The 12,023-nt window shown below is 40.0% G+C and overlaps 1 protein-coding gene across 23 annotated transcripts in view; it reads right to left on the reverse strand.

Moving 5' to 3' along the window:
- Positions 1 to 12,023, reverse strand: part of DTNA (dystrobrevin alpha) — a 282,794-nt gene that overhangs the window by 202,597 nt on the left and 68,174 nt on the right. The window lies entirely within an intron of this gene.

A 12,023-nucleotide genomic window follows, 5' to 3' on the forward strand; every position in this document is an offset into this window, starting at 1 on the left:
AAATCCACTAACCTCACTGAGAGAAACAAGAACATATTCTCCTATTTATTGCCTTGTATTGCTCAGAACATTAGTGGCCATTTTGAAAATGAAATGTCTCAAGCCAGAGTATCCACAGTAATTGAAAAGGAAACAATTTAAAGCTTGACTTACAAATTTGTTTTAAAAAAGACTCCAGTGACAAAGTGTGTTTTTAAACAATACAGCATCACCTCCTGCTAGAGTAACATTGATCGTTTCCATTGTAAACACCACCGCTAGTTACTTATGGACAGGCAGTAGGTTTTGGGTTTTTTAAAATTAGGAATCAGATTAAAGAAAATGGACTACAAGGAGAAACAATTACTGAAAATGCAATTGCATGTGTGTATATAGTATATAATTATATATTATACTTATATATTATATATTTACATACACATATGTAAACCATATCAATGTAGACTCAATAATCCCAATTCTCTTAGTACTTACAGAAATTCCCTGGTAGTTAAATCAGGCCCTTAAGAAAGACCATCGACTCAGCAAACCAAAGGAATGTTTAGTGCATTGCTCTACGCAGGATGCAGCACTGCTGAAATTCACTAAACAGTCTAAAGCAGTGGATGTTCCTCGAAACTGCCTAATTTACCAGAAAGAGAAGTTACTTTAAATATTGAGAAACATGCGTTCAACATGAATACAGTGCTTGGTTCAAAAAAACTTGTGAAAAATTTCAGACGGCAAATAATAGGTTATTTTCTGTCAAGCAACACTCTCAGGTAATAATAGATTCTCATCTATACCTTAGTCTGGGTGGTAAAATTTTTCCAATTATGATCTAACACTAGTTCTTTTATGCAGTTTACCATTAATACATTAAAAAAGACATTTTGAGGCAATAGTAGAACATCAGGTTGCCAGTTTTATGGAAGATGTTTGAATATTTCCCCCAAACAACTCCAAATGAGTACAGAGAATCCAATCTCAGTGCACTCCAGCAACTATGACCATAAACTAGTTCCCTGAAGATTAAAGTGTTTCTGGAATTACTGGGGATACATCTAAATTCACACTTTGATGAGAGGTCACTTACAATGCAAAACAGTTTAAATTCAGGGTTTTTTTTATTAAACGCTATTTGTTAAGCACTTACGATATGTTTGGCACTGTTCTAAGTGCTGGGATAGGTACAAGATAATCGGGTTGGACAGGGCCCCTGCCCCATATAGGGCTCACAGTCTTAATCCCCATTTTAAAGATGAAGTAACTGAGGCACAGAAAAGTTAGAGCAATTGCCGAAGTCCACACAGCAGAGAGGTGGCAATACCCAGGTCCTCTGACTCAGAGGACTCTCTCTCCAGCCCCTAGCTCTTATTTACATATTTGTAATTTATTTATATTAATGTCTGTCTTCCCCTCTAGACTCTAAGCTTGTTGTGGCAAGGAATATATCAGTTTATTGTTATAGTGTACTCACCCAAGCATTCAGTACAGTGCTCTACACACAGCAAGCACTCAATATAGACGACTAACTGGAAAGTATTTCCTTTTGGCTTTGAAAGAAAACGTGCTAACAGTGGTCACGACAAAAGCAGTCCCACAGTGGAAGAGGAAGAAGAGGAACCCAACCCAGACAACTGTGATGGCAAAATTCCCAGGGGGACTCTTGAGAGCCAGGGGAAGTTTGGAGAAGTGGGAGCACCTCCATTGTTCCCCGTTGCCCTTCTGGAGGGCTCCAAGTAGCTCTCTGTTCGTTTGAGAATTAGTCAGCAACAAGCAGGGAGCCACTTGGATGGCTGGACGCAGCCCACATCAGCCACACTGGCCCCGGCCTATGTGGCCGGTATCAACTTCCCGTTCTAGGGATCGCATGGGAGCACCCTGGGCAAAAGCTTGTGATTTCGTTTGTGAAAATACCGAGCACTGGCCAAAATGAAAATTTGGGATTTCCAGATCCAAGGGGGCCAAAGATTACTCTGATGAGCAATTCTCAGATGTTGGTCACTTGGAGACTACAGCTTTGTTAGGCAGGGAGAGGTGGACATCGCATTCAATCGGTGACAAGGTTTCCCAGTGAAGGGCTTAATGGTTTTTGAAAGCAAATTCCTGAGAGCTCCTGAAAATCCTGCTGATAGCCTGGTTCACCCTAACAAGAGACAAGACATCAAGCTGGGGCCTGGTATTTTCCAGAGAAGATTTCTGCCAAGCCGACACCAGGGAGCTCTATAAAGGTACTCTGCCCACAGTTATGTAGTAATCTGTGGCAAAACGGAGCCTGGCTTTGAGCTAGCAGGGTAAAAGGAACCAGAAAGCTATAAAAACAGCTGAATGGCTCTCTCCGTCCATTCCTTCAAGTCAACATAATTATGGAGACATGACTTGCTCCCTTAGCTCTTTCTCTGTCCCAGCCCCACAGCACCAATGCACATATCTGTAATTTTATTTATTTGTATTGATATCCATCTCCCCCCTTCTAGACTGTAAGCTCAATGTGGAAAGGCAATGTCGCTGTTTTTTGCTGTACTGTAATTTCCCAAGTGTTTAGTACAGTGTACTGCACACAGTAAGTGCTCAATAAATATGATTAAATGAGTGAATGACTGAATGAATGAGATATGAGACAAAGTATAACTGAAAAAAACTACCATATATAAGCAAACAATGTGGCTTCTGTCTGGTTTGCTACAAAAAAAGGCAGGGAAAGAATCACTGGGAGTCATCTCCCAATTATTTATTTATTTTTTTAATGACAGTTGTTTAGTGCTTACTACGAGTCAGGCACTGTACTCAACCCTGGGAAAAATGCAAAATAATCTGGTTGGACACGGTCCTTGTCCAACATGGAGCTCACAGTCTAAATTCTCATTTTACAGGTGAGATAACTGAGGCACAGAAAAATTACAGACTGGCCCAAGGTCACAGAGCAGACAAGTGATGGAGCTGGAATTAGAATCCAGGTCTTTCTAACTCCCAAGCCTGTGTTTTGTCCCTTGGATCATGCTGCTCTAATGCCAAGGAACGACAACACTTGCATAACTCTTGGGGGAAGACTACTGGCTCTTCATTTTCCAGGAATGAAGTCAGCCCAATTATGCCCAGAATCGCTATACAATACATCAAGATACCATGGCCCAAATAAAATGACGTTTTGGCAAGTTCAGGATGGAACATTCAGGGTCACAGAGGATGACAATCTGAATTTGAATCATCAAGGCAATACTGTTGGTAAAAAGATGATGGCAATAGAAGAAGAGTGCACCAACAGAAGCATTAGATGTGAAACCACACCATTAACATACTTCTCCCTATGTACACAGCGGGAATCAGGCAGAATAAAGCAGGTTAGGTACTTTTTCAAGAGCCCTCAGAACAACAAAAAACAAACCTCAGAGCGATGCCACCAGTAGTGACTGTATCTGACAACCTGAAGAACCACTGAGGACATCGAGTCTTGGGGATAGATCCAGCAGCAATCCAAAAAAGTAGCCGGTGAATTTGGGGGGGCTCTCAGGGGACCACTTCTGAGTCATGGCACCGAAGCACAGTAATGGCATGATGCTGAGGACCCTTCAGTCTTAAATGGGTTCTGCACCAAAAAACACTCAGGCACATTCTGCAACATGCTGCTCTTCTGTCCACCTACTCATCATTACCCTCTGTCCCCAGTGGAACCATGAGTGGCAGGCAAGAGGGAGTCTGAGTGGCACGAGCTCAAACTCCAGCAATACACTCAATTCCTTTATGAAGTTTCTTGGTTCTAAAATCCCAGTACTGAAGCTCATCCTTCGTTCCCGATGGGTCTCCATCACGAGCCTACAACCTCTGGATAATGCTAATGTGTCAGTGGATTTCCATTCCGTTATTTACAAAATGAGAAAATGAGGCAACGGCAAGGGCTGATTCGAAATTACTTTGATACTGGCAGAATCTAGCTCTTTTTAAGATTTAAATAAAGGTAGAAATTATCGCTCTCTATAAATTGAAATTAAGACTGAAAATGTAGGAGGCTGAGGACTTTCACCTGAATCAAGAAAATGCAAAAGGTGTTTGTGTTAGTGAGTTTAAAAGAATAAGGCGTTTCTCGTTCACGCGTTTTGTGTGTTGTGTCATTTTGTACATCAACGAAAAAACCCGTGAAGGTAAGTAAGGTAGGTTATGAAGTGCTTAGTGCTACCCAGAAGATAAGCAATAAACACATATAAAGGTATAATCATTGTGTACTTTTTCACAAAACCAAAGGTGTTAGATTCTTCATTCTGAAGGAAATAGCTTGTTATTCCATGAACACAAGAGGTATAATTTTGTACAAATACTGGCTTTTGAAAGGATGAAATGATATCCATCCTTATCAAAGGGAATTGAACGGGACAAAGTACAGGACACAGAAATAAATAAGTGGACTGGTAATGACTTTCATGGTAGCCTTTTTGCATTAGAGACATCCTTGGGACCTTTGATGCTGAATAATTACAAAAAAATTGCTATCCAGGGAATATGCAATGCTAAATGCCAGAAGGTTACTGGAAGTTCCCGGATAAGCAGTTCTGTGAAAAGGCACATAGTTAGATTTATTTGGATCAATGAAAAAAATCTCAAGAAAGTGGATAATGCAATTTGAATCGCGAATAAGGATAAACCGAGGAAAACTAATCTGCTTTATAAATGGATTACTAACTTGGTGGCCAGCTTCCTCTACTTCACTATAAAAGACCCTCAGGGCAATGGTAAATCAAGAGAAATCACCATATCTCATGAATGTGAGTCTCTCATTAAAGAAAAGGAATCTGAAATATTTCAGGGGAAAAAATTTGAGCAACTTGGAAATGGTTGTTTTTCTTCAGACTTAATTATCTCCAGTAAGAACAAATTTGCATCTTTTTACAGATATTAGTTAGTAGAAGAGAAATACACAAGTATCTAATAAACATATGGCAATGTAAGCACTCATTTAAGATCAGCGATATACTTTTAAACCATGCTTCAGCTTTAAATATCTAAGTCAGAACTTTCTGTATTTTTCTTCTAAACGAACTCTGAATGACATCATTTCAATTGGAATACTCAGGGTGAGAATGAGCCAGGAAATGCCTAACGCTAGATCATGTGGAAATTAATAGTAGGGAAGATCTCACAATAAAGATGATTTTCAGGAACCTAAATATAAAACTCAAAGGCGGGTATCTGTGATTCTTCCAGGGGCAAGAGTAATTAAAGATAAATCAGATTGCTGTTATAAGACCACTAGTCCTAACAGTACTGAGAGGAACAATTTAGAGCAAAGGAGGATTCAGTTTTCCAGAAGCCCAAATGGTGATAAGAAAAATGGCATTTAACAGGATAGGGCGAAAGATAAAAACCAAGGAAAGTATTGTTGGCTGGTGGCACAGGAAGATAAGACTGAGCAGTCTAGAGAAGAACTCTCTCTCTCTCTCTTTTTCCCCTCCTTTCTCTTTTCCTTGAACGTTTAATTTATTCTGAATCCTCTTCGTCTACATATTTTTTATGTCTTCTGCATTTGAGTTTGAGCCCCTAGTGATCAGGGAATGTCTTGTAAGTCTGTAGCACTTTCCCAAGTGCTTAGTACAGTGCATTGCACTCCATCAGTTAACTTACCTTCCACATGCACTCCCCACAAAGGAACTGCAATTAAAATCCACCTTGTATGAAGACAATCCTGAAAACTCCCTTAAGAAGGGAGTGGTGGGCATAACTCTAGTACTTCAGAAATCAGCAGATATTGTAGCAGAATCATTATTGAAAAAGAGTAGTGTGTTGTTTTTTTCCAAACTCATAAAACAGGACAAAAAGTGTCTGAAGACAAGACAAGGGCAAATCACTGCTGTAATATTTATAGCAGGGAAAAGGATCGGCTCAGCTTCAATCCCTGGGAAGACTCTGGAACATATCCAACAGTTGCCTAGAAGTGTGGGATCGGCTGTGAAATTAGAAAGATGGCCTTATGAAAAGGAAATCATCAAAGACTATTTCAATTTCCTTCCATGATCCGCTGATAAGCCTCAGAGATAAAGAAGCAGCAAAAGCTGGAATATACCTCATCATTAGTACAGTCTGTATTCTGGTTCACAGAGTATTCTCATCTATGAAGTGGGAAGATACGACTCAGAACTCAGTGGGGTGGTCTACCCTCCAGAAGGTCATATCCCTATATCTATATTTTCATGAATCAGCATCAAAATATAGGGACTTCTTTTTATTTTTGACCGGGATTGTAAGGTCTTAGAGACTAGAGATCAACGAATCAAGCCATCAGCTGTATTTATTAAGCACTTATTGTGTGCAGACCACTGTACTTAGCACTTGGGAGAATAGAATATAAAAGAGTTGGTCTGGTATTCTACCACTATTGTACTCTTGAAGACCTTAAGCACAGTGCTCTGCCCATGGTGGATGCTCAAGAAATGCTACTGATGCATCAAGTGGATAATTCAATAGTAATTCCAGCAGGCAGTGTGGCCTAACGGAAAAATCACAGGAGTTAGAGGATCGGAGTTTTAATCTCCAGCTCAGCCATTTGTGTGTTGTGTGATGTTGGGCAAGTCGCTTGACTTCTCTGGCCCTCAGTTCCCTCATCTGTAAAATGAGGATTCAGACTGTGAGCCCCATGTGGATTATGGACTGTGTCCAATTTGATTATCTTTCATCTAGCCTAGCATTCAGACAGGACCTGGTATGTAATGAGCACTAAAAAAACCCGTAAAAAATGCTTATTTGAGGTCAATTCTACCCCCCATTCTAACACATATGATTTCCCATGCAGAGAGAGCACAAGAACATTCTCCAACCAATATCTCAGGTCCTCTTCCAGAATCAGCAACTTCTGCTGTGACCAGCAGTTCGATTTCCAATTTGGTTTATCGTAGCACTTTAGTGCCTAATATGTGCCACGTACTGTACTAAGCATGGAGTTGATACAAAATAATCAGGTTGGATACAGTCCCTGACCCACAGAGTGCTCAAAATAGGAGGGAGACGTAGGACCTGAATCCTCAATTTAGAGATGGGGAAACTGAGGCCCAGAGAATTAGCTGACTTGCCGAGGATCACACAGCAAGTGGCAGAGTCAAACTCTTTCCACTAAGCCAAGCTGCTTTCCTAAATGACTTGCTAGGAATGGGAGCAGAAACTGTGGCTGGAGAATGAACTTCTTGGGAGAAAGGGGCTTTATACTGATGAAATATTATTGAGATAATTGAACAATGAAATTAAATTTAGATCCCTTCTCACCCTTATATTTAACTCGATTACAGTATACCATCATGAAAATGAAATGGAGGGTGTAAAATCACTTGTACAATTTCACTGAAAAAACACACCTCATAGCACTTACCATGCTTGTGTTTAATTACGAAAACAAAGTAAGAATTTGGCATGGAGAATGTCTCATTATGAATGATTTATGCACTATGAGTGCTCTCCAGTCATGATTAATACCCATGGTAAAATATCTTCATTTGGATAAATATGTACAGTTTCATAATTATCAGATAAGAGCAAGGGAGAATTGCTGAAAAATGTTCAACAGTAAAGAGGAGTCATACTGAAAATGTCAGAGTGCAATAAAGTTTACTTATGAATACAACCTATGCATCAATAAATAACCACCTTTCTTGGAGGTGCTTCATCATTACTCAGAAATGAACTACAAGCTTAGGCAAGACAGATTATTCCTAGATCCTGGGTTCAGCTCTAGGAAAAAGCTTGTGTCCTTGAATGAATCGCTTCCCCCGTTGAAGCCCCCAAATACCAAACAGTGCAGTCATGCTCTAGTTTGAAATGAGTAATGTATGGGAGAAACTTGGGCAATGAGGAGAGAAAGCCCAATATCAATCAGTCAATCAATTGTATTTACTGAGCACTCACTTTTGTGTAAAACATTATACTAAGTGCTTGGGAGAATCCAATTCAATAGAGTAGAGAGGCACAATTCCTGACCTCAAGGAGGTTAGAGTTTAGTGGGGGAGACAGACATTAAAATAAATGACAAATAGGAGAATGGCAGAGTGTACGGACATGTACACAGGTGCTGGAGGTGGGCTGAGGAAGGGTGACCTAGTGCTAGGGTGGGGAGAGAATCTAAGTGTATTAGGGGTGGGGATCCAAGCCCAGAAGAAGGGAGGGGAAATGAGGTGTTAAGGAAGATAAGATATGTGAAGATAGATGGGCAACACTTGAACGATTTAGAGGGGTGGGAAAAATGATCTGAACAGCATATGGACTGCAGTGGGGAGAGACTGGAGGCAGGGAGGACAGCAAAGAGTAATCAGTGATACAGTAATCGAGGAGAGAGATGATAAATGCTTGGATCAGAGTGGTAGAAGTTGGGATGGAGAGGAAAGGGGGTAGGGCGGTGGGGAGATGGTTTCTAGAGATGTTATGAAAGACTGACCTGATCTGATTACAGACTGAACATACGAGTTGAATGAGGATAATGCAAATAATGCCAGCTTGTGAGATAGGGAGGAAGGTGGTGGTGTCTACAGTATTGAGAATGTGGGAAGGGTGGGGTTTGGGCCATGTCAAGCACTGTTCTAAACACTAGGGTGGATATAGGATAATCGGGTTGGACACAGCTACTGTTCCGGGGTGGGGGTGGGGGGGGGGATGGAGGGTGTGTCATAGTCTAAGGGGGAGAACAGTTATTTTGTTCCCATTTTACAGAGAGGAAACTGAGGCACAGAAAAGTGAAGTGACTTGCCCAAGGCCACACTGCAAGCAATTGGCAGAGCCTGAATTAGAACCCAGGTCCTCTGACTTCCAGGCCCATACTCTTTCCAGTAAGCCAGGCTGCTTCTACAAGAAATTTGTCACTCAAAATATATTTGTATGGCACGAAAAAGAAAATTGGAGAAACCTCCAGTAGACAAAATAATACATGCAGATTTTCATGACTTTTAACTTGTACTTGTGTACTTGAAAAGGAAAAGGGTTTGTTTCATTTGATTCATGTTCTGCAAGAACAAAAATCTTGCTCTTGGATAACTAAATTTTTGTAACCCCGTGATTTCTAGACCATGAGCCTGTTGTTTGGTAGGGATTATCTCTATCTGTTGCCAAATTGTACTTTCCAAGTGTTTAGTACAGTGCTCTGAACACAGTACGTGCTTAGTAAATATGACTGAATGAATGAATGAATTGTATTTTTCTCCTTCAAAGCTCTGCTTAAAAAAAAAAGGATCCAATTTTTTCAGCCAAAAGGGGGAAAGTGATTTGGAAGAAAGATTAAACTCCATAAACAGTTCATGAACGAAGGATTAAACCTATAATCTCTGTGGGCAGGGAACATGTCTACCCACTCTGCTATATTATACTTTCCCAAGTGCTTATGTGCTCTGCACACAGTAAGTGCTCAATAAATACGAATGACTGATTGCTTTGCACACTGTAAGTGCTCAATACATACCACTGATTAATTCATTAATCTGAGTGGGCAACCTACACTATGTTCATCGATGGATAATCCAATTCCCTCCCCTTCTCCCAGTCAGATGTAGGAGAGAATTTGGAACCTTCAGGGGATGGATGGAATCTGGTTTTCCCAGGTTTTCCTCTTTATCTGCCCCTTGGCTTGTTCTAATATGCATATGGTCAGACACTAGAAGGTGATTTTAGAGGAAATTTGAAGCGGCAGAATTGTTTCTGTGATTTCAATATTCTACGAGTGAAGCGCTCTAGTTTCTACTTTTCCAAGAGTTCATCTTACAAAGAAAGGTAGCACCTTCTTCATTCACTTTATGCCTTGCCATCAGATTACCATTAATAATTTGGCTGAAAGCATGTAGTGACTGAGAAAGAGTCAAGTTTCTTCTAGAGTTTCTCCCTAATGCTGTTTCACAGTCAGCATGATTGCAAGCTCTCTGTAGAAATGGGGAAAATGTCTACGGGGAAAAATAATATTGGAACCTTAAAGTTGGAGATCCAAAATAAAATGACTGGCATTTCAGAAATATACATTTGATGTACATATTACAGGTGTCTCAAACAAAACCAACAAAGGCCTTCAAAGGAAGCATCAAAGCATTCCCTGAACCAACTTAAGATCTGGGGCCACAAAACACTTTTGATGAGTTGAAATTGAATACCTTTATCCAGGCTTTACCCTGCATATTTCCTTTTATTAAGATCATCGCCTTTCAGAATAGGGAAAAATTTTGCTATCCTTCTTAAAAATCACAGAATTCAGACAGGTCACTGCAAGTTATGATAACCCATTTCCTAAGCCAAAAAAGGGTGGGTCTCGTTCGTACGTGTGTGGAAGACCTCCAAGAAATTCTTAGGATACTTCTGAAAATATTACGGGTGACTCATTGAGCTGGATTCTCCTGGTGCTTTAGTCATTCCTTGGGAACATGCTTGAAACTTGTGGAAACTCCATTTACTTCTTCAGTCTCCAGGATATCACAGAGTACACCAAGTGATTTACTGTAGGGGTTCAAATAGGGAATTTGGTTTTTGGTGTGTCCAATGGGCTTCTCTGAAAGAATAGTTCCAACACTCAGAGAAAGTCTGGGTACTTTGCATTCTTCTCCTAGCCAAGGGTTCCCCTTGGTGTGCATGGGGACCCGACTTCTATAGGGTATTTGATTCAAAGCAGAATGAAACAGAATTATTGTGAAGTGAAAATCACCTGGGAAATGAAGAGTGAAATCTGGATGAAACACAGATGGAAGAACCACATGACCAAGAACCATCCACATGCAATATACGCTGTGATACAGCTAAACCTATGATCAACCTTTAAATTCAGGTCTGACTCAAGCTAGGAAATTGTGGCCCTTGAGGAAAATGACCATCCAGTAGGGGAAGTTGCTTAGACTTGTTTTTCTATTCCCCAACTTAGAGTGTTTAAGGTAAGGTTGCCTTCAGTTCAAAGTGCTGTGAAAACATTCTTGATAAGAGTGGCTCATCAGCTGTCCCATCTTTCTAACAAACAAGCTTGAGATAGGCTGTTGAATGGGAGTTGCTTTGAAAGTGAATGAATAAGGGAAAGAAGGAAAAGATAAGAGACATTCTTCTCAGCATACTCAAGCAAAGTCAATAATGTGAATGGCTTTTTCCCCCCAGTATTTTACTCTGAAGAAAGAAAAACAATAAAATCCATTTACTGATTAGCAACCTTGGGCTGAACTGTTTATGAATAGTAGAAAAACATTTTCCTTCTCCCTCTCCTTAGTTTAGAAAGTCTTTCAACAGTTTTTGCATTTGGGGGCTGCATATCTCTAGTTAATTTTCTAAAAACCCACTGAAAACTGACATGCGGAGGTTGGAAGGAAGGAGAAGTGCTTTTTACTTCTTCCTTTTACTAGGACATCATGAAAATTTTGGTTGCTTAATATTTTTAGCAGTTCCTTAGAGAAAAGTGCTTACATTTAAAGGAGAAAGAGTTTCTTTAGCAGAATTAGATTTTTTTTCAAATATTAAAGTTTGTGCTCCTACTTATCCCTAGCTAAAGCACTGCAACTTTCAATTATCCTATTCAGTGAATTAAAATTCTAGGTATTTGGAAGGGTGAAGTTTGACTGCATTTAACAACTCTCTTCAGCACGAGATCTCTGTATACAAGAATGTCGGGAGATTTGTTTTCTCCATATAAAGCAGAAGTTCCAGTTTGCACCATGTGCCCTTTGACTATTATAGGCTTCAATATTCCAGAGGAATGCTGTACAAGTTTGGAAGAGTAGTTACTTAGAAGAGAGCTAAGAGGGCCTTTTACAAAACAGAAAACAAAAATATGTACAGAGACAAAACCTAGGGGTAACAAGGACAGAATATCATTCTAGTTAGAAAAAAAAAAAGGAAATCTTCAAGATTTGAGGTTGTTGGAAAACACACATACACGCATGTACACACGCACATACCTACACAAACACGCACTTCACCCTTTTCTTTCTCAAATAATTAGGCTTTTTCACTTAGCAAGTGCCCACCTTTTAGTAAAAGCATACAGGTTATTAATAAGACAACAGTATCACTAAAGGACCCTCGCCACGGAAAACTATATTGGGCACTTGTTTTGAAAAGAT

Source organism: Ornithorhynchus anatinus, chromosome 7 (assembly GCF_004115215.2).
Source record: "Ornithorhynchus anatinus isolate Pmale09 chromosome 7, mOrnAna1.pri.v4, whole genome shotgun sequence".
NCBI classification, from domain to species: domain Eukaryota; kingdom Metazoa; phylum Chordata; class Mammalia; order Monotremata; family Ornithorhynchidae; genus Ornithorhynchus; species Ornithorhynchus anatinus.